This window comes from Mytilus californianus, unplaced genomic scaffold, assembly GCF_021869535.1.
Source record: "Mytilus californianus isolate M0D057914Y unplaced genomic scaffold, xbMytCali1.0.p SCAF_52, whole genome shotgun sequence".
In the NCBI taxonomy this organism is placed as follows: domain Eukaryota; kingdom Metazoa; phylum Mollusca; class Bivalvia; order Mytilida; family Mytilidae; genus Mytilus; species Mytilus californianus.
In genome coordinates, this window is record NW_026262704.1 from 1,030,310 (window position 1) to 1,054,875 (window position 24,566).

The following is a 24,566-nucleotide window of genomic DNA, read 5'->3' on the forward strand; positions in this document are numbered from 1 at the left end:
GAATGGGTCTTCAACACACAGAGAAAGTCCAACATGCTCCTTATGCATATTATTCAACGCCACATTTATCACTTTTATCTCAATCGCAGTATGTGAATTATTCCAATAAAGATATCCCTCCCATTTCTCAACGTAGATGTCATGGCAAACACATGCTTGAAAAAGTTCATCGTAAAAAAAAAAGCTTCACAATATCAAAACGATTGGAATCAAAACATGAATGCGAATATATGGTTTTAAGGATGTACTTAGGTGAGGTTTAGGAATTTTTGTCAAATGTTCGGACTCCTTGTTTTTTTCCTACGATACAGGGTAAAACACCCATTTTTCTTTTCATATAAAACTTCAATAGCTCATAAAAGGTCACGTATCAAAATTTAAGCAGGTTCTAGATTTCTTTTCTTTAGATTTGAGACCCAAATAATACCAATGCAAATATAAGGTATAAGTCAGAGTCAGCCTTTTCCCGCCATTTAAAAAAAAAAAATTCTCTAAAAGGAGCTCCATAACCTATCAATATTTTTAGCTTATTTTGTTCCTTAACTAATGCTCTTCTGACTTAAAGTATCAATTTTAAATTCTAGATTTTTTAAATTTCACCTAAGTACATCCTTAAAAACCAGATATGAATGTATGTTCAAAATTAGCATGATTAGATACAAATTGTAGTGGCAGTTTTTTTTTGACACATATATTTACTATAAAAACAGCTGCTATCTTTACCATGTTTACTGTGTATTCACGTATTTTAAATATTGTTCGAGAACTTGTTGTTTAGATGAACAAAGAGTGGTTTCCCTACTTTCTTCCGTTGAGCAAAGTTAACTTACAGAGCATTCCTAATTTAAGCAAATTAAGTCATTGAGTTTCAAACATGCAGTTTATGAGGGTCTGGGTGAGGTTTATAGAGTAGAAAATAATGGACAAAACATGCAGAATAAACATGATAAAGCCTATTATCTAAGGGCAAAAAAACCCAAAGAATAGAGGAAAGTAGGTAAAAAAAAAAAATAGAGAATGATGGGGTGCTAAATTATAAGGAATAGAGAATAATTGAGTGCTAAAATATAAGGAATAGAGAATAAAGGGGTGCTAAATTAAAAGGAATAGAGAATAACGGCGTGCTAAATTATAAGGAATAGAGAACAATGGGGTGCTAAATTATAAGGAATAGAGAATAATGGGGTGCGTAAATATAAGGAATAGAGAATAATGAGGTGCTAAATTATAAGGAATAGAGAATAATGGGGTGCTACATTATAAGGAATAGAGAATAATGGGGTGCTAAAATATAAGGAATAAAGAATAATGGGGTGCTAAATTATAAGGAATAGAGAATAATGGAGTGCTAAAATATAAGGAACAGAGAATAATGGGGTGCTAAAATATAAGGAATAGAGAATAATGGGGTGCTAAATTATAAGGAATAGGGAATAATGGGGTGCTAAAATATAAGGAATAGAGAATAATGGAGTGCTAAAATATAAGGAATCGAGAATAAAGGGGTGCTACCTAATTTAAAAGGAATAGAGAATAATGGAGTGCTAAATTATAAGGAATAGAGAATAATGGGGTGCTAAATTATAAGGAATAGAGAATAATGGAGTGCTAAAATATAAGGAATAGAGAATAATGGAGTGCTAAAATATAAGGAATAGAGAATAATGGGGTGCTAAATTATAAGGAATAGAGAATAATGGAGTGCTAAAATATAAGGAATAGAGAATAATGGAGTGCTAAAATATAAGGAATAGAGAATAACGGCGTGCTAAATTATAAGGAAGAGAGAATAATGAAGTGCTAAATTATAAGGAATAGAGAATAATGGGGTGCTAAATTGTAAGGAATAGAGAATAATGGAGTGCTAAAATATAAGGAATAGAGAATAATGGAGTGCTAAAATATAAGGAATAGAGAATAACGGCGTGCTAAATTAAAAGGTATAGAGAATAATGGAGTGCTAAATTATAAGGAATAGAGAATAATGGGGTGCTAAATTATAAGGAATAGAGAATAATGGAGTGCTAAAATATAAGGAATAGAGAATAAAGGGGTGCTAAAATATAAGGAATAGAGAATAATGGGGTGCTAAATTATAAGGAATAGAGAATAATGGGGTGCTAAAATATAAGGAATAGAGAATTATAGGGTGCTAGAATATAAAGAATAGAGAATAATTGAGTGCTAAAATATAAGGAATAGAGAATAAAGGGGTGCTAAAATATAAGGAATAGAGAATAATGGAGTGCTAAAATATAAGGAATAGAGAATAACGGCGTGCTAAATTAAAAGGAATAGAGAATAATGGGGTGCTAAATTAAAAGGAATAGAAAATAATGGGGTGCTAAATTATAAGGAATAGAGAATAATGGAGTGCTAAAATATAAGGAATAGAGAATAATGGAGTGCTAAAATATAAGGAATAGAGAATAATGGAGTGCTAAATTATAAGGAAAAGAGAATAATGGAGTGCTAACATATAAGGAATAGAGAATAATGGAGTGCTAAAATATAAGGAATAGAGAATAATGGGGTGCTCAATTATAAGGAATAGAGAATAATGGGGTGCTAAATTATAAGGAATAGAGAATAATGGAGTGCTAAAATATAACATGTTGAATGTCTGAAAGTACCTAACAGCCACGTTTGCCTATTCTCCAGGACCCAACACATCGTGTTTCTTCAGTACAGAATTGGACAAACTCTACAATATTCCGTGGCTCATATGAAGGGTGGGTGCTTCATCAGGGGTCCTGACCCAATCCTTCATGTTGTACTAAGCTTTGGCTATCGAGCTAGTCAGTATTTCTTTTAGGTTCCGATGTCTACTATACGCCACCATTGGTGGTTTTGGAAATAGCTCCCTACATTTCGCATTGCAAAGTAGTTTTTTATAATGTTTTCGCAAAGCTTTATTTATATTTCCTAACGAAAAGTGATATTTAGTTTCAAATACTAGTGGTATCTGCTTGTCAGATTCTTGTTTAAAGCGGAGTAACTCTGATCGTTCAATATTGAGAGCCGATTCACAGTTATGATGTATTTCATGCTCCTTGTATCCCCTTTGCTTAAGATGGCCTTTGAATTTACAAATTGTATCTTTTAAATTCTGCGTGTTGCTGTTGTTTCGGTGGTGGCGAATAGCTTCCCCTTTTATAAATCCAGAGAAGACTGTCGGGTTATGCATAGACGTCCTATCTAAATATTGAAATGTATTAGTAGGTTTGATGTAGCTCTTTATATCAAGGATACCTGTGTTCCTGAACCTCAACCCTTTATGTACGACTGTATCGAGAAAAATAATTTCTTCGTTTGAAATTTCATAAGTAAACTTTAATAAAGGGTGATGATCATTTGCTTTTTTAAAAAACTCCTCAACTTCTTCTCGTGATGAATGAGCTATTATAAACGCATCATCTCTATACCTTCCGTAAAATAAGATCTTATTTTTATACTTATATTTTTCAATAATTTCATTGATAACTTCGAATGCTCTAATATCACAAATTTCTGGGCTGCATTTACTTCCCATACTAGCGCCTATTTTCTGTACAAAGTATCGGTCATTATAAATTCAAAATAATTGTTTTTCAACACTGTGGCTACTAACGATTTTATTGTTTCACAGCTAGGTAATTTTATCGGATAATCTTCTTTTACTGCACTGCTATAAGCCCGTCCAACAGATTGAATGAGTTCATTGAACTCCATGTTTGTATACATGCTGGTGCAGTCAAAAGAGATTAAAAGGCAATCCCGATCAGGCCTTAAACTTTCTATTTTATTTATGAAATCCCCACTATCTCTAATGTAACTGGTCTGTCTTTTAACTATAGGTATCAAAAAGTAATCAATAAATTTGCTAACCCTTTCGGTGACAGAGTTACATTGAGAAATAATTGGTCTGCTTGGGGGCAATTCATTTACTGCCATCGTTTGTTTTTTTATCCCTTGAATAACAAGTTCACTTAATTTGTGAAGTTTAGGAAGGAGAAAAAGACGACCCAATCTGGGTCCCTCTTTCGATGAGCCACGGAGAAAATCAAGAGTTATCACATCAATCTCACCATTGTCAAACATCCTGCTGATTTGTGTTTGTATATTATTTTTAATCAGTAATAGATTAGGTTCTTGTATCTCCGTGTAATGGATAGAGTTTAACTGCCTTAACCCTTCTTTAATGTAGTGTGTCTTTTTAGATATTACAATTGCGCCTCCCTTGTCGCTTTTAGAGAAAATAATATCATGCATGTTTCTCAAAGATCGTAATCCTAGCTGTTGTTCTTTAGTGAAATTGTAGTAGTTATTTCGTAAATCAAGATTAGATAATTCAAACTTTGTTAGATCTAGATAATTTTCAAGTTCAAAGCAAGCAGGTGTTGGTTCATAAAATGATTTCTGTCGGAACGGATGCATTCCCCGACTTTCTGCATTGCCAAAATAAAAACGACATCTAAGTTTTCTGGCAAATTCATTGAAATCTGCCATTACAGTTCTGCCTATATTACACTTCTTAGGCATAGGTATAAATTTTTTACCCCTACCTAGAACTATGTATTGTTCGTCTGTCAATTGACAGTTGGCTAAGTTATATACATATTGTTTAGCTTTATATACCTGTGTTTTTTTTTTGTCTTTTCTTTCTAGAAACCCGATCGAGTTTTCTTATTTTTTGTTTAACAGTTTTTACTTTCTTTTTAAATCTGCGAGCCATTCTTAATATTGACGATAGCAATTCTGATAGTTATAATTGCGATCACAGTTATAACCTTTACGCCTAAAACAAACCACAATGGGAAAACCAGCTGTCTGCAATCACAGACAAATGGAAACTGAATGCACACATTTTATCGTACATCTATTTAATAATAAATCATGATGTTGACCTCAGCTGACCCAATATGTCAGTGGTTGGAAAGTAAACATATTTTATCCAATATATTGATACCTTAATTAACATGCATAACTCCACTTATCTGTATTAAGAACATTAAAATCCAATTAAGATGACAGATTAACACTTGTTTTATTAAACAAGAAATAGAAAAATCCAATGACAACATAAAAAATTTCCATAGTATTATAATTAGTAATTATATGAATTGTCTCTGTGTCTTTTCCTTTGGTCATATGGCCCATTGTGTTTTTCGGATTGTTTGTAACGGATTGCTGCTTTGAATTCGGCTAGCTTACTGTCATTATGGTCTTTCAGTTCTCCTAATTTTTTGTACATTATTGACCTTGCTGTACCTGCACTTTTACTTGTAATTCCAATTTTTTCCTTCGCCTCTCTTCTTATAGTTGTTATTGCTTCCTTTTTTTCTTCCAGGAAACCGTCTAATGTTCGGATAATTCTGTCCGTGAAAGTATTTCTTGTTTCTTCTGTGATGTTCTTCATTTCATCCCTAAACAAATTGTTCATTTCAACATTGCCCAGATCAGGGGTGCATCTCATATTCAGGTGACAGAAGGGTAAAGCAATTGCAAGTCTAGTAATACTAGCATCATGTGATTAATATTTTGTAATTTAATTACAATCACATACTTATAGTATGTATACGGAGTCTTCAGAATAAGATTTTTTGCTGTCGGAATTCGGATTGATGTTGGAATACGTGGATGTTAGGTGTCACTTTTATACAAAGTTTGACTGTAACATTAGTATTTCAAACATATTGTTGTTGAAAACAGATTCTGAAGAAAATGCATATATTATCACGTTTAAAGAGAAACACTGAGGATATTCCTCATGTGAAATCTTTGGAAATCTAAAGCACACAGGAAACTTTTTCCAACGAAACGTTTGATGATTAGGACATATAAATCGAAAGATATTTTTGCATTTTCTCGTGATCAGAATTAGGAAAACAATAAATATTTTATTGGTTTATTTGAAATAACTATTGCTTGGCACTTGATACCTAGTGATGAAAAACAATAATATTTATTGTTTTTATTTATAATGTAATTTTGGAATTTATATTTTTTATTAAAGTGGTATGTATTGAAGTACTTATTACTCTTAACATAATTACAGAAGTAACTGAGCCAATGAAAATCAGTTTAGGCAAATACACCACGCCTCCTACCATTTCGTTTTGTTGATATTGTATTGATAATAGTCTTTCAGATACTAGTCTCTGTGATCACAGATATGGCTAGACATTATAAGAAATATGCTAAAAGAAATAAACATAAACGAAGGCTGAAAAATAAAGCTGCAATGCAGCAAAGTAAGCTAAAATTTATGCTATCACAAGCTAGAAAACAGGTTGCTAATCTTTCGCATAGAAAATTAACTGATGACGAGTATTTGGTATTATCCAGAGGTTTGAAATTCATTCCTTCACCGTCAGTCAAAAGGGCAAAGCAGGATTTATTACTTGATTTCGATGAATTAGCCAGAAAAATGAGATGTCGTTACTTATATCATGGTAACTTGGATGAAATTCATCCCTTCAGAGTTAAATCTGGACACACGCCACCTTTAACCTGCAACACCCTTGAAAATTACCTGTTTAATACAAAGCACGAACTACCTTCAATGCAAATTCGAAAATTTCGAAACAATCTAAGTGTTTCACAGAGGTCCGGCATCTGTTAAATGATGAATCACTAATCATTAAGAAAGCCGATAAAAGTAATAATGTTGTTATTTTAGATAAGGTCAATTACCTTCTTGAAGGCGATCGCCAATTAAATACACAACATTACACCAAATTGGAAAACTTTTACCTAAAAGCACTTAGATGTAATATCAATACATATGTCAAAGGCATGTACACCAAAGGTGTTATAGATTACTCCACATTTAATTACCTTAATAATGGTAATCAAATTGATTATGGGCCTGGGTATATGTAGATCTTGCCTAAAATACACCGATTAAATGAATCGGAATTAGTAAAAATCAATAAATATGGGTTTAACATTGATAACATAATGCCGCCATGTCGGCCAATCATTTTCAGATTGGTACTGTCACAGAATTTGTTGGACGCTATATCGACTATTTTTTAGTACCTATGGTACCAAAACAACACACTCATATAAAGGATACGTCTGATCTAATATACAAGTTGGAAAGGATCAAGCCTAATCCAGATTGCTGGCTGTGTAGCGTTGATGTAGTATCAATGTACACTAATTGCCCGATTAATGAATTATTATCGGCAGTTAGAATTTCGTATGATCAGTTTGATAAATCAGATTACAAAATCAAATGCCCACCTACGGATGATTTAATCTATCTCCTCAGATCAATTTTAGAGAACAACATTTTTGATTTTAATGGACAGCTTTATAGGCAAAAAATAGGAGCCGCGATAGGAGCAGTGCCAAGCCCGGAAATCTGTGATATACTCATGTATAAAATTATGAAAGAAATTATTTCTAAGTTTGAACATAGAAAAAATATCTTTTTCTATGGAAGGTATCGTGATGATATTATATTAATATATCACGGCGATTTGAAGGAAATAAAGGATTTGTTAGAGTTAGCAAATAATCATCATTCGTTCCTGAAATTCACACTAGAATTTTCATCTAAAGAAATAATATTTCTTGATGTTAATATTTTCAAAGGAACTAGGTTTTCTAATGAAAATATCTTGGATGTGAAAACACAATTTAAACCGACAAATGCCTTCCTTTATCTAGATCGTAAAAGCTGTCACAGTCAACACGTGTTTGCAGGGTTTATCAAGGGCGAAGTTATCAGAAACATTAGAACAACAAATAATGATGTTGATTTACAATATATTTTGTTACAGTTCAGATTGAACTTAATAAATAGAGGATACAAGGATATTGAAATCGAAAAGTACCTAAATGAGGCATCATCATGTAATAGATCTGATTTAATCAGAAAAAAAGCCCCAAAACACACAAAGGAAATTCCGTTAGTATTGGCAACGAAATTCAATCAATGCATTCATAAATTAAAACAATGCATTAGTAAACATTTGGATCTACTAAAACAGGATGCGGTTTGCAACGAAATATTTTCAAGCAAACCAATAATAGCTTATAAAAAGCATAAAAATATAGCAGATCTATTGACAGCGACAACATTAAAATAAATTGATAGGTAAATCCCTGATGATGGCGGGCCTACAATGCTTAAACCCATTCATAAATGTTATACATTTATCATTAGCATATAATACAAAAACCGCCGAAACACTAAATTAGTGTCGGATTGATGTAAAGCAATTGCAAGTCTAGTAATACTAGCATCATGTGATTAATATTTTGTAATATAATTACAATCAAATACTTATAGTATGTATACGGAGTCTTCAGAATAAGATTTTTTGCTATCGGAATTCGGATTGATGTTGGAATACGTGGATGTTAGGTGTCACTTCTATACAAGGATTGGGTCAGGACCCCTGATGAAGCACCCACCCTTCATATGAGCCACGGAATATTGTAGAGTTTGTCCTATTCTGTACTGCAGAAACACGATGTGTTGGGTCCTGGAGAATAGGCAAACGTGGCTGTTAGGTACTTTCAGACATTCAACATGTATAAGGAATGGAGAATAACAGTGTGCTAAATTAAAAGGAATAGAGAATAATGGAGTGCTAAATTATAAGGAATAGAGAATAATGGGGTGCTAAATTATAAGGAATAGAGAATAATGGAGTGCTAAAATATAAGGAATAGAGAATAATGGAGTGCTAAAATATAAGGAATAGAGAATAATGGAGTGCTAAATTATAAGGAATAGAGAATAATGGAGTGCTAACATATAAGGAATAGAGAATAATGGAGTGCTAAAATATAAGGAATAGAGAATAATGGGGTGCTCAATTATAAGGAATAGAGAATAATGGAGTGCTAAAATATAAGGAATAGAGAATAACGGCGTGCTAAATTATAAGGAATAGAGAATAATGGGGTGCTAAATTATAAGGAATAGAGAATAATGGAGTGCTAAAATATAAGGAATAGAGAATAATGGAGTGCTAAAATATAAGGAATAGAGAATAATGGAGTGCTAAATTATAAGGAATAGAGAATAATGGAGTGCTAAAATATAAGGAATAGAGAATAATGGAGTGCTAAAATATAAGGAATAGAGAATAATGGGGTGCTAAATTATAAGGAATAGAGAATAAGGGAGTGCTAAAATATAAGGAATAGAGAATAACGGGTTACTAAATTAAAAGGAATAGAGAATAATGGGGTGCTAAAATATAAGGAATAGAGAATAATGGAGTGCTATATTGTACATGTTGTAATCTATTAGGAATAGAGAATAACAGGTAAAATTTATAAAGAATAGAGAAGAATAAAGAATACAGAATTAAAGGACCCCCATCCAGACCCTTGTTTATTTGTGGCTTATAGATAGTTTAAATACTATATGACTATCCTTCCTGCTTCTTTAAACAAAGTTAAATGACAATTATTTATAAGAAGATAGACTTATTTTATTAGGTCCACATCTTTTCAGACGGATATTGCTTTATAAATAATCTAAGTACATAAATGCCAGTTCTTGCTTGTCTGACATATTATTCTATAGTTTACTTTTGCATTTCAGAAGCTGAAAAAATGGAACCAAAAGTAAAAGCTAAAACTTGATAGACCAAAAATGAAATTAGTATTGTTTGATTTAACCTTCCTAAACACCTATTAAAAAAGCAGTCTTCCCGAAAAATGTTATGAAAAAAATCACTTCAAAATTTCTTTTGAAAGATTTTTTCCTGATTTAACATTGTTTTCTTGTCTAAAATGTGTAACTTTTGTTGTTAAAATAATAAAATCCTTACCTACATGTACCTTCCAAACCCTCAAAAAGCCACGGGTAGACAACATCAAACAAAGGTTTTTTTAAGGATGGCCATATTATCAAATATACCATTTTAACGAAAAAAAACTATATCTGTGACCCCAAGTTTTTCTATTGAACTTTGAATGTACATTAACCCAGAAGTCTTTAACAGATCTAGGAGGGGGTAGACAGGGAGGTACTCTTCTCCCACCTTCCGCCCCTATCTCCCACTCCCACTTTTAGAATCTTTTTTTCTCTCCCACCTATTTTTTGTCTCCCACCTCCCTCAAAAGCTGTCCACCCCCTCATCTAGAAGTTTAAGAAAAATCTGTCGTGGAACATTTAGACTCCTGATCTACTGTAAATTCAGAAATTATTGCGATGTTTTTATTATTGCGAAAAAATCGACAGGGTTCAGGGGTTCAAATTAGCGGTGGTCCGAGGTCCGCGACCTTCCACTTTTGCAATCGGACTTTCGACTTGGTTACTAGCTACGCCCGACGGACCATCGACTTAAAAATAAATAAAGAAATAACTTTGAAAACCTTTTTATCAAAGTCTCCAAATAAACGATCTCAAAACTTATATCATCTTTATTATTCATGACAGCGATGTTAATTTTGTTCAACCGCTAGCTTTATACAGAAAATCGCCGACAAGTAAGTTCAAGTAAGGTGTAAATTCGAGTAAAATCGTATCTGACTTGACAAAAACAACATTGAAAAACAATGGATGCCATGAAGACAATTGCAATATCGGGTCCAATTCCGGAAGCGGATTAGGGTAATTCCGGATTTTGGCGATCAACTACATAAAAAAAAATTCCAGGCAGGTGACAAAATATATCTATGATTATGAAATATAAACACTAGAATTGAAAACCAAAAGATATATGGAAAAGAAAGAAAAAGCAGAAAATATTTTATACAGAAACTCAAAATAACTTTTTGGCAAATTTTAATGTCAAAATCCAATACAATGTGACAGTATAAATTTTCTTTATCAGTGATAAATGTTGATAATGCATGTAGATGTTTTTAAAGTGTAAACATATTACTGCAATTTCAAGGGGTAATTTTTTCTCAATATAAATTTTGAAGGGCCTGTTAAAATAGCTGGAAGTTTCTTACTTTATTTTAACAGATATTACAACTAGATATGATACCTGGATGTAAGCAAATCAGCATAAGCTCCAGTGGACTTTACAATCGAGCTGAAATACGTGTGAGCCCTGAGATAATCATGGCATAATTAGCAATTTAATATCAATCGTTGAGACAACACACCCATCCACAGTGACACCTTCCCCAATACCAAAAAAAAAAAAGATTACTTGAATTAATTATATACAAGACAATTACATTTATCGTGAAACAAACAATGAAATAAGCTAACCTTATACCAAAAGCACATTAATTTTGTATCTAACTGAGTTATGAAATATTTTAAGTAAAAGTAGGACCTGGAATTAAGGTTGTGGACCTTTCAGTTTGGAGAGTCAAAGGTCCTGGACCTTCCAGTACCAAATGTTAATTTGAATCCCTGAGGGTTATAATTGCAAAAAATTTTGAAATTTTTATATGAATTAAACCTGATTTTTCTCAATATCGCAAAAATAAAAATCGCATTTTACTCTAAAATGACAAAATTGCAATTATAAATGCACGCAATAATTTCTGAATTTACAGTATCTTTAATAACCATCTTTCATACCTATTTAAACCTTCAATTAACATTTGACAATGCAACACATTAGAAAAAGCGCATTCATAGTTGATGATGAAGATTGTAGTTTAACGGTCAGTGGCAAATATTTCATGCGTATAAGGGCGCAAACATGATAATACGATTTGAATATGAACAGTGGATTGTACTATCTAGACAGACACTGTTTGCCGGATATTTTAATGGGCTAACAGTAGTTCCCAAGGTTTTAAACATTCAACATGAATCAGTGCTATCCTACCTCAGGACTCCGAGTCTATTAGTATTTTTGGCGTACCCCTAAATGTCCTGTGTTTAGTGGAGAAGCATCAAAAATTGATTTTCAAGTAATAGTTTTAAATGGATCAGAGATCAAACTTGCAACCTCCTGCACTAGGGGGGAACACACTATCATGAAACCACCAGATGTTTTTGTCAATATAGACTGATTTTATAAGTGTATTTTTTTAATTTTTAATTTTATTTACCTCAACTATAGAATCGCATGACAGGTGTATATTGTAAACTGATAGGTTTCATAACCATGGAAAAAAATATAGAATATGAAGCTAAAATATAAAGAATAGGGAATAATGGGTAAAAAGTATAAAGAATAGAGAAAATGGCCTAAAAATACAAAACTGAAGGACCCCCCTCCCCCTCCAACCTCCCCCCCCCCCCCCCCACCCCCCCCCCCCCCCCCCCCGTCATTATCACTGACGGTAAAAAAAATCTTTTTAAGAAAGTTAAGGTCAAAATAAGGAAAGCAATATGTAACTAGCTGTTTTCTATATGGAAAGAAGTGGCTTTTTCGCAAAGACACCTGAATTCGTAAGCCAGCATCAATTGTTTGTTTTTTGTTTTTTTTGTAAAAGTGTATGTGCGTGAAGGACGCCTAAGTGAATGAAGCCCTGTTTCCCATCTTTCAACGGCACATGGAGTGAAAGTTTTACTAAGAATTTACAAGAACATGAAGAACACAACTGCTTGTTCTCTCCTGTGACAAAAGTCAATGTTCAGAAAAGTAGGCGAGACGTTTAAGCATGTGCACCCTTGTTTATTAGGGTCCCGCCTAGTGGCGGGTCTCCCTATAGTGATCAGTCTGTCCGACCGCCCGTCCGTCCGTTCGTCCATCCGTCCGTAACAAATTGTGTTTGCTCTATGTAAAAAGAACCGTTATGACTTCATACTTTATACTTGACATGTATATTAACCAACACCAGAGGGTGTGTCATAATGTTTTGTACAACTTCCTAGGTCAAAGTTCATGGTTAAAAACTTTGGTTTCAGTTGGTCTGTCCGTTCGTCCGTAACCAATTGTGTCCGCTCTATATCTAGAGAACCATTATGATTTCATACTTTATACTTGACATGCATATTAACCAACACCAGAGGGTGTGTAATAATGTAGGTACAACTTCGTAGGTTAAAGGTCAAGGTCAAAAACTTTGGTTTCAGTTGACAACCCCATGTCCTATGGTGCAGATCATGTCTGCTCTATATCTCGTACAACTTCCTACGCCAAATATAACACTTCAACTAAAATCTCTTTTAGCACATAACGAGACTTACAAAAAAAAAACAAAAAAACAAACAATGTATGTAATGGAGATTCCGTATATCGTCAGGTTATCGGAATTCACATGGGGACTAACTGTGCACCACTTATTGCGGACCTTTTTTTGTATTGCTATGAGTTACAATTTATGACAAAAATCAGCAAAGACCCATCGAAACAACATCTGATACACAAATTTAATAATACTTTTAGATATTTGGATGATATTTTGGCTCTCAATAATGACGACTTCAGTATGTATACTAAAGAAATTTATTCTGTTGAACTTACTTTAAATAAAGCTAATACTAACAATGACCACTGCCCTTTCCTCGATCTTGATATCTATATCATTAACGGAAAGCTTAATATTAAAATATATGATAAAAAAGATGATTTTTCATTTCCTATCGTTAATTATCCATTTTTAGATGGTGACGTTCCCTTGTCACCATCTTACGGTGTTTATATATCTCAACTTGTACGATTCGCTCGTGTATGTAACAATGTTTTAGATTTTAACGAGAGAAATTTATGTATTACTGAAAAATTATTACACCAGGGTTTTCGATATCACAAACTAGTCAAAACATTTACTAAATTTTATCATCGGTATAAGGACATCATTCGTAAATATAGCTCAACATGCAGACTTCTTATACGTTCAGGTATTTCACATCCAATTTATTATGGAAATATTCTTTATAAAGCACAAGAATGTCAGTATTCACCTCTGAAGCTAACAAAACCTTTAAATAGACTTATTAAGAAGGGATATAGTTACGATACTGTTGTCAGGTCATTTAAGATTGCATATTTTGGCGTTAATATTGATTCACTTATAGGGTCTTTGCATCGGCACTAAACACATTTATTTAAAAACCAGTTGTTGGCATGACACGGGTTATGTTCTTCTCATATATGTTATGATGGTATGATACTAAACCCCTAACGGGAAGGATTGTACCTGATATTCATATGATGAAGACATAATCTTTCAATCAGTTTAATTGAAGTCTGGAGCTGGCATGTCAGTTAACTGCTGGTAGTCTGTTGTTATTTATGTATTATTGTCATTTTGTTTATTTTCTTTGGTTACATCTTCTGACATCAGACTCGGACTTCTCTTGAACTGAATTCTAATGTGCGTATTGTTATGCGTTTACTTTTCTACATTGGCTAGAGGTATAGGGGGAGGGTTGAGATCTCATAAACATGTTTAACCCCGCCGCATTTTTGCGCCTGTCCCAAGTCAGGAGCCTCTAGCCTTTGTTAGTCTTGTATTATTTTTAATTTTAGTTTCTTGTGTACAATTTGGAGTTTAGTATGGCGTTCATTATCACTGAACTAGTATATATATTTGTTTAGGGGCCAGCAGAAGGACGCCTTCGGGTGCGGGAATTTCTCGCTGCATTGAAGACCTGTTGGTAACCTTCTGCTGTTGTCTGTTCTATGGTCGGGTTGTTGTCTCTTTGACACATTCCCCATTTCCATTCTCAATTTTAATATCTGAAAAAGTGCTTCATATCAGCTTATCCATACAAATTGTTTACCACACGTAATTTACAGCAGGGCCTGTACAGATGGCTCCCATCTCAAAGATGTCTATTTATTTGTCTTTGTTTTCTTTGAAGATAACACTGTACGAACACATTTGTTATGGTGGGAGGAGCCAAAATTTTACAGAATCCTGTCCAGATTTAGATGAGTATGACTTTGATGACATCACATCAAGTGCCAAATGCCAAAAAGGGGTGTAAGTATTGCTATCAAAATCAAGTTTTTTATGCCCCCCCCCCCATCACTTGGCAAAGGGGCATTAAGTAAACCCTCCTTTGTCTGTCTACGTCCGTAATTGGTTTCCATTCTCTAACTTTAGTTTGCCTCAACCAAATGTTATGAAACTTATTCACAATGCTTAATATTGCCACAAAACACAGATCAATTTGGAATTTGGGTGGCGTCACTTTTACTTTTCTCGAGTTATGCCAATTTTAATGTTAAATGCAAGTGGGGGCATCATCTGTGTCCCATGGACACATTCCCCATTTTTATACGACCGCAAAAAAAATTTTGTGGTCGTATATTGGTATGACGTTGGCGTCGTCGTCGTCCTCCGAAGACACATTGGTTTTCGCACTCTAACTTTAGTTTAAGTGAATGGATCTCTATGAAATTTTACCATAAGGTTCAATACCACAAAAGGAAGGTTGGGATTGATTTTAGGGGTTATGGTACCAACAGTTAAGGAATTAGGGGCCCAAAAGGGGCCAAAAATAAGCATTTTTGTAACTTCCAGACATAACTTGTGTGTTAGTGTATGGATCTCTCTGACATTGTACCACAAGGTTCCATATCACAAAGGGAATGCTGGAATTGATTTTGGGGGTAATTGTCTCAAAACTTTAGGAATTAGGGGCCAAAAAAGGGGCAAAAAACACGCATTTTTCTAGTTTCCAGACAATAACTTGTGTTCAAGTGTATGGATCTCTCTGAAATTGTACTGCAAGGTACCATACCACAAAGGGAAGGCTGGGATTGATTTTGGGGTAATTGCCTTAAAATTTTAGAAATTAGGGGCCAAAAAGGGGAAAAAAACACTCATTTTTCTAGTTTCCAGACAATAACTTGTGTTCAAGTGTATGGATCTCTCTGAAATTGTACTGCAAGGTACCATACCACAAAGGGAAGGCTGGGATTGATTTTGGGGTAATTGCCTTAAAATTTTAGAAATTAGGGGCCAAAAAGGGGAAAAAAACAAGCATTTTTCTAATTTCAGGACAATAAGTTGTGTGTAAGTGTATGGATCTTTATGAAATTGTACTACAAGGTTCCATATCACAAAGGGAAAGCTGGGTTTGAGTTTGGGGGTAATTGCCCAAAACGTTTAGGAACAAGGGGCCAAAAAGGGGCCAAAAATAAGCATTTTTCTAGTTTCCAGACAATAACTTGTGTTCAAGTTTATGGATCTCTCTGAAATTGTACTGCAAGATACCATACCACAAAGGGAAGGCTGGAATTGAGTTTTGGGGTGATGAATCATAAGGGGGTTCAACAAATTTGGGGGGGGGGGGGTTCCTTTTTTTCCTTTTTTTTCTTTAAAATTTTCCATTTTAAATTGGTTATTTCTGATTTATATATAAAAGCAAATAATAATGATATGGTTTGAATAGGTAAATTAAAAATTTTTAAGTTCTTAGACCACATTCATTCTGTGTCAGAAACCTATGCTGTGTCACATATTTAATCACAATCCAAATTCAGTGCTTATCAAGCTTGAATGTTGTATCCATACTTGCCCCAACTGTTCAGGGTTCGACCTCTGCGGTCGTATCAAGCTGCGCCCAGCGGAGCATTTTATTTTTTTTCAAATAGTCATTTCAAGATTAATATGTACAGTTATAGCTGTTTTAAGAGACGTCTTAATGGAGAACAAACTAGTGGTCTCATAAGACAGGTGGTCTTTTAATACAGGTTCAGTCTATATGAAATGCACTACAGTACAGATGGATGTAAAACTAATGGTCTTATAACACAGGTTTTAAAGTTTTTGCTTAATACATGATTGATTGCTGGTTGCTTGATGTCCAGTGGCAAATACTCCATGCATGTTTAGGCCGATTGCCTTATACAAAGAAGCAGATTTTACTGTATATGTTATGAATTAGAAAGAAGAAGTTAAGAAAAAAAAAGAACAAAGATGATATTTTTAAACACATGTAATTTACAATTTTATATAAAACAAGAATGTGTCCATAGAACACGGATGGCCCACTCGCACTATCATTTTCTATGCTCAGTGGACAGTGAAATTGGGACATCAACTTCATCAAAAACTACCTAGACCAAAAACTTCAACCTGAAGCGGGACAGACGGATGAACTGATGCACAGACCGAAAAACATAATGCCCCTAGGTGGGATATAAAAACTGACTAGTTATATAAAAATCGTTTTGTTATAGCATATATCCCATTAGTTTTGTTGTTTAGGGCTCACACTGTAATTCTATGTAGTCAATCTTCATTAGAGTTTTCTGATTTACCTTCATTTGCCGTTTTTAATTCAATTTTTAAGATGGATGCTTTACTCGAAAAAATATTATCAAGGAAAAGTATTTGTTGTACAGGATGGGGAAGATTATAGTGAGAAGCTCTGCAATGATTTCAATGATAAAGCATCATCTTTGAAATTACTAGACAACTTTGTAAGTATATAGACTTTCAACCAGAATAAGATTGAAATAGTTTTATCTATAGATAAATAATAAAAAAAAAAAGGCAGAAGATAAGAGGGACATTCAAACTCATAACCCTCATAGGCCGAAAATAAACTGACAACCCCATGGCAAAAAAAGAAAAAGACCAAACACAAACAGTCAAACAACAGTTTACAAAACACAACATAGACACATATAGACTGAGCAACACAAACTCCACAAAAAAGGGTGGTGATCTCAGGTGATCTTAAAGGGTAAGCAGATCCTGCTTCACATGTGGCACCTGTTCTAACACTCATCATAACTCATATAAGTAATTATCTGTAGTACATGACTTCCTGCTTTTGTCAAGTTGGCATCTATTTACTGATAAGAATATCCACTTTCGAGTTATGTCCTTCATCGAAAAAAAATCGTCAATTATGCTTGCCCTAATGATAGCAGTGCTGATTGTCAATTTTAAGAATTTAATTTGCCAAATAATTCGTGCAATATAGGATCATATTTTTCCAACCACTCGCTCAACATGGGAACGCAAGTGACGATGCCCCTAAACGCACAAATGATGTTTACTAAAACCAAAGTTTTTGACGGAAATGCATCGTACTCGAAAGTTGTCTATTTTATGACTAGCTGACATTTATAGAAGCATATTAATTATAATCATTATGCTTTGCTTTTGGTGTTTTTTTACTATCAAATTTGTCTTTCGATATCATATATCAACTAAATTTATGATTGTTGCAACTTACATCCGTGTAATACTTAATAATATGCCTCAGGCTTTCTTTTAATAGTACATAATATAGTTAATTTCCACTGCCATCAGAAGTACCTATAACAAGGATTTTAACATTCTAACAGGTCAAGTATAAATAGAATGGGAGTAGACTGGAAATAACATAATGTCATAAATATATCTGGTTGAAGTTTCTTTTTTTAGGATTTTACTGAAGAGTCGAAGTGCACAATATACAAAGACAAAAATTTTTTAGGGCGCTCTCTGACTTTCCGTGATGATGTACCAAACCTGAAATTGTACAACAAGATAACACTGTTCGAACACATCTGTTATGGTGGAAGAAGCCAAGATTTTACAGAATCCTGTCCGGATTTAGATGAGTATGACTTTGATGACATCACATCAAGTGCCAAATGCAAAAAAGGGGTGTAAGTATTGCTTTCAAAATCAAGTTTGTTTTTTGAGTAAAGATTACATGAAAACCCCAGTAGCGGATCCAACCCCCTAAACCCCGCCACACACACTTTTTTTTGACGATCAATGCATTTGATAGGGGAAATATAGTTGGAACCCCCCTTTATCATGGGCTTGGAACCCCCTTCTTTTAAAAATTGCAGGATCTGCCCCTATAACCCTATGATACGGACTTGATATCTAAATCCCCTAAGGTTTGTTATGTACTACCTTTGATAGTTCAAAGAAAATAGTAGTGTGAAGTGATCCTTCTTTAAATCTTTAATATCCAGTTAATTTCATGCAATTTATAAATGATATGTTATACTTAGATATTCAAGTTACAATATGATGTGTAGTTGAATTACCAAATATACGGTGCCTATTATAGCTGACTATACTGTATGGGCTTTGCTCATTGTTGAAGGCCGTACGGTGACCTATAGTTGCTAATTTCTGTGTCATTCGGTCTCTTGTGAAGAATTGTCTCATTGGCAATCATACCACATCTTCTTTTTTATATTGTCAACAAAACTTTTATCGAAAATTGCGTGAACGAATCTGTTATAGAAAAAGACTCAACTACAAATGTGCAATCATGAACAAAGAGAGGTAATTTCAACTCAAATAAAAATTTATAATTTGCATATTTTTATAATTTATAAATTTATAATTACAATTCAATGTTTTATTTTTAAATTGACAAAGTTGCTAAATGAAAGCAATTACCTTTACACTTCATTGCTCACAAGCAGTTTGATTTTTCAAATGCCATACCAAGACTAATACAGAGAAAGTTGTTTAAAGAGACCACTTAATGTCTCTTAATGCAGATTCAATCTACATGAAATGCGTACAAACGGACCTTAAATTAATGGTCTATTAAGGTGGTCCCAAACACCTTCACTAAAATTAATTTAGCTCGTTTAATTTTCATAAAATTTTGACACAATATTTACTATGGCCGCGCGTATAACTTTCTTTTTTTAATACAGATTATCTCTTATGCAGATTTTTCTGTATATTTTATAAATTAGAGAGAAGTCAGTGAAGAAAAGAAAACAAAACAAACAGAGACAATATTTTTAAACACATATAATTTTTAATGGAATTACAGTTTTATATTAGCAATTATGAGTTATAATCTTATATAAAAAAAACTTACTGGTCATAGAAAAAAAATTTCTAAATAAAAAATTGTAATTTGTTTTGTTATAGGATGGTGTCAACGTATATTTGTTCCGCCTTACAGATGTTCCACTAGAAACTTTGTTATAAACAATGTCATAATATCTGTTTCAATGTTGGAACAAATATTCTATACCATTTATTCCGTTAGGAACATATACTGTACGTAATATTTATTCCACTGGAAATAATATTCCAGAATACTTTTTCCATTTGAAACTGATATTATAAAGGATCTTCTATTTCGTGACAATATATCCCATATGTTTTGTTTTGTTGTTTGTGGATCACATGATTCAATGTAATCATTCCTCATAGGAGTTTTTCTGATTTACCTTTATTTGTCAGTTTCTATTCACTGTTTATTAAGGTGGATACTTTACTCGGAAAAATATTACCAAGGAAAAATATTCGTCGTACAGGATGGCGAAGATTATAATGAGAAGCTCTGCGATAATTTCAACGACAAAGCATCATCTTTGAGATTGCTAGATAATTTTGTAAGTTTAGAGTTCAGAAATTATTTTATCTACAATTTTTAAAAGAGAGGCGAAAGATACCAGAGGGACATTCAAACTCATAAGCCTAAAAATAAACTGACAATGCCATGGCAAAAAAAGAAATGGACCAAAGCACAAACAACAGTATACATAACACAACTAAGAAAACAAAAGAGCAACATGAATTCCACAAAAAGGGGGATCTTAGGGTTCTCCGAAAGGGTAAGCAGATCCCGCTCCACATGTGGTATCCGCCGTAACACTCATAATATTGAGAAATTAGATGCAAAGCTTTAGAAAATGAAATAATAACAATGTCGTCCTTATCGGAATTATAATAATATGATAAATGATCAGATCTGTTCCCAATTGTTGCAATAGCTGTCAGAAGAGAAATTTGTACCGAAATCTGAACAACTGTTTGGAGATTCCGTATATCGTCAAGTTATCGGAATTCCAATGGGGATTAACTGTGCACCACTTATTGCGGACCTGTTTTTGTATTGTTATGAGTTACAATTTATGACTAAAATCAGCAAAGACCCATCGAAACAACATCTGATACAAAAATTTAACAATACTTTTAGATATTTGGATGATATATTGGCTCTCAATAATGACAACTTCAGTAAAGAAATTTATCCTGTTGAACTTACTTTAAATAAAGCTAATACTAACAATGACCGCTGTCCTTTCCTCGATCTTGATATCTATATCATTAACGGGAAGCTTAATACAAAAATTTATGATAAAAGAGATGATTTTTCATTTCCTATCGTTAATTATCCATTTTTAGATGGTGACGTTCCCTTGTCACCATCTTATGGTGTTTATATATCTCAACTTGTACGATTCGCTCGTGTATATAACAACGTATTAGATTTTAGCGAGAGAAATTTATATATTACTGAAAAATTATTACACCAGGGTTTTACTAAATTTTATCATTGGTATAAGGACATCATTCGTAAATATAACTCAACATGCAGACATCTTATATGTTCGGGTATTTCACATCCAATCTTTTATGGTAATATTCTTTACAAAGCACAAAAATGTCAGTATTCACCTCAAAAGCTAACAAAACCTTTAAACAGACTTATTAAGAAGGGATATAGTTACGATACTGTTGTCAGGTCATTAAAGATTGCATATTTTGGCTTTAATATTGATTCACTTATAGGATCTTTGCATCGGAATTAAACATATTTATTGTAAAACCAGTTGTTGGCATGACACGGGTTATGTTCTTCTCGTATATTTTATGACGGTATAATACTAAACCCCTAACAGGAGGGATTGTACCTGATATTCATATGATGAAGACATATTCTTCCAATCAGTTTAATTGAGGTCTGGAGCTGGCATGTCAGTAACTGCTAGTAGTCTGTTGTTATTTATGTATTATTGTTATTTTGTTTATTTTCTTTTGTTTCCTATTCTGACATCGGACTCGGACTTCTCTTAAACTGAGTTTTACTGTGCGTACTGTTGTACGTTTTTTTTTCTACATTGGCTAGAGGTATAGGGGGGGTTGAGATCTCAAAAAACATGTTTAACCCCGCTGCATTTTTGCGCCTGTCCCAAGTCAGGAGCCTCTGGCCTTTGTTAGTCTTGTATAATTTCTAATTTTAGTTTCTTGTGTATAATTTGGAGTTTAGTATGACGTCCATTATCACTGAACTAGTATACATATTTGTTTAGGGGCCAGCTGAAGGACGCCTCCGGGTGCGGGAGTTTCTCGCTGCATTGAAGACCCATTGGTGGCCTTCAGCTGTTGTCTGCTCTATGGTCGGGTTGTTGTCTCTTTGACACATTCCCCATTTCCATTCTCAATTTTAACTGTGTGTTTTCATGCTGTTTATGCTGCTATGTGACAAGTTAACTGTTTAAGAAAACCAGTATTTAGCCCTTAAATGAGATTGCATCATTTACAAGATAAGGAGTACCTGATTAATTAGTCCCCTACCGACGAAGTCGAAGGGGACTTTAGGTTTGCACTCCATCTGTCTGTTCATCCGTCAATCCGTCAAATCAGTTTTTCACACTTTTTTATGCCCCCACCGTAGCGGAGGGGGCATTAAGTTTTACCCTTGTCCGTCTGTACGTACGTACGTCCCAAAGTTGGTTTCCATTCTCTAACTTTAGTTTGCCTCAACCAAATGTTATGAAACTTATACAAAATGCTTATTACCACAAAACACAGATCAAGTTTGAATTTTGGTGGCGTCACTTTAACCATTCTAGAGTTATGCCCCTTTACAAATGGAAAAATTGCTGAATTTTTTATTTCCATTCTCTTAACTTTAGTTTGCCTCAACCAAATGCTATGAAACTTATACAAAATGCTTATCACCACAAAATACAGATCAAATTTGAATTTTAGTGGTGTCACTTTAACCGTTGTAGAGTATTCCCCTTTACAAAGGGAAAAATTGCTGAATTTTTCGTTTCCGTTCTCTAACTTTAGTTTGCCCCAATCAAATGCTATGAAACTTATACACAATGCTTATTACTACAAAACACAGACCAAGTTTGAATTTTAGTGGTGTCACTTTAACCTTTCTAGGGTTATGCCCCTTTACAAATGGAAAAATTGCTGAATTTTTCGTTTCCGTTCTCTAACTTTAGTTTGCCTCAACCAAATGTTATGAAACTTATACACAATGCTCATTACAACAAAATACAGATCAAGTTTGAATTATGGTGGTGTCACTTTAACTGTTCTAAAGTTATGCCCCTTTACAAAGGGAAAAATTGCTGAATTTTTTGTTTCCGTTCTCTAACTTTAGTTTGCCTCAACTAAATGTTATGAAGCTTAATATACACAATACTTATTACCACAAAACTCAGATCAAGTTCAAATTTGGGTAGGGTCACTTTTACCTTTCTTCAGTTATGTCTGTTTATAATTTTATATGATATGCAAGCAGGGGCATCATCTGTGTCCCATGGAATATATTGATTTGATATTTGGTGTATTGTTTAATCATGACAAGTTACAGATCAAGTTCGAATTTTGTTCCGGTATGATGATTTTGTGCAGAGTTATGGTCCTTGGACTTGGAAAATTCACTTAAATAATCAGTTTTCCACACTTTTTTCGTCATGCTTTAAGATATTGACTTGATATTTGTTAAATAGTTTTATCATGACAAGTTACAGATCAAGTTCGAATTTTGTTCCGGTATGATGATTTTGTGCAGAGTTGTGGTCCTTAGACTTAGAAAATTCACTCAAATATAATCAGTTTTCCGCTCTTTTTTTCGTCATGCTTGAAGATATTGATTTGATAATTGGTCTATAGTTTACACCATGACAAGTTATAGATCAAGTTAGCATTTTGTTCCAGTACAATGATTTTTTGACCGGTAGGGGACTATGTATTGCCATGCAATACTCTCAGAATGCTTGGTTTTTTTTGTATTCATTTTTTTTTATTGATGAAAAACATTTACAAATATCATCTTGAAAGCTTAAATAGTAAATAGAATGTGAGTAGAAAATAACATAATGCCATAAATATATCTAGTTGAAGATTCTATTTTAGGATTTTACTGAAGAGTCGAAGTGTACAATATACAAAGACAATAATTTTTTAGGGCGTTCTCTGACTTTACGTGAAGATGTACCAAACCTGAAATTGTACAATTATAGTGGTGCGTGAGTATCTTTAGTACTATGATCAATCTACCCTTTGACCTGAAAACGTGTGCGTAATATTTACCTCGTTCTCTTTTACATCTAGGTAAGATAAGTTTCAAATTCTTAGTTGATAAATTTAGAAATTAATAAGAAACTAAGGTTTAAACTCCTTCAGATAAAAAAGTACAACAAGCAAAACGAACTCCTAGGCAAATTCATGGGAAGTCCATAAAAACTGACAAAATCATATGCTATCAATCAACCAAACTAGTGAAAAACAACTGCCATATTCCTAACTTGGTACAGTCTGGTGGTCTGATTGCCAATGAGACAACTCTCTACAAGAGACCAAATGACACAAAAATTAACAACTATAGGTCACCGTACAGCCCTCAACCGCATAGCCAGCTTTATAAAAGGCCCCAAAATGACAAATATAAAACAATTCAAATGAAAAAACTAACAGTCTAATTTATGCACAAAATAATGTAACGCAGCAACAAACGATAACGAAAAGACTGGTTTTATACCTAACTCAACATCCCACTTGTATGACAGTTTTTATATTTCCCTTAGGGAGCTACCATTTGATTTTTATGTGGGGGGGGGGGGGGGGGGGGCGAGAATGAAAAATTCTGTCCTGCATTTTTTATTTAGTTGTAATCTCTGTCCTGCCTGTTTTTAACTCTGTGCAGTCCTGCCTTTTTTTTATTAGTTTATCCTGACTTTTTTTTATATAAATTGTCATCCTGGTTTTTCTTTCTTGCAAAGTTG

The 24,566-nt window shown here is 33.6% G+C and overlaps 1 protein-coding gene and 1 long non-coding RNA gene across 2 annotated transcripts in view; both read left to right on the forward strand.

The window, feature by feature from the left end:
* The window catches only part of LOC127703831 (epidermal differentiation-specific protein-like), a 108,950-nt gene that overhangs the window by 56,228 nt on the left and 28,156 nt on the right, over positions 1–24,566 (forward strand). The window lies entirely within an intron of this gene.
* On the forward strand, positions 14,692–23,800 carry LOC127703849 (uncharacterized). The gene is made up of 3 exons (XR_007983083.1): positions 14,692–14,802; positions 20,018–20,147; positions 23,698–23,800. It is a non-coding gene; the product is annotated as an uncharacterized LOC127703849 (long non-coding RNA).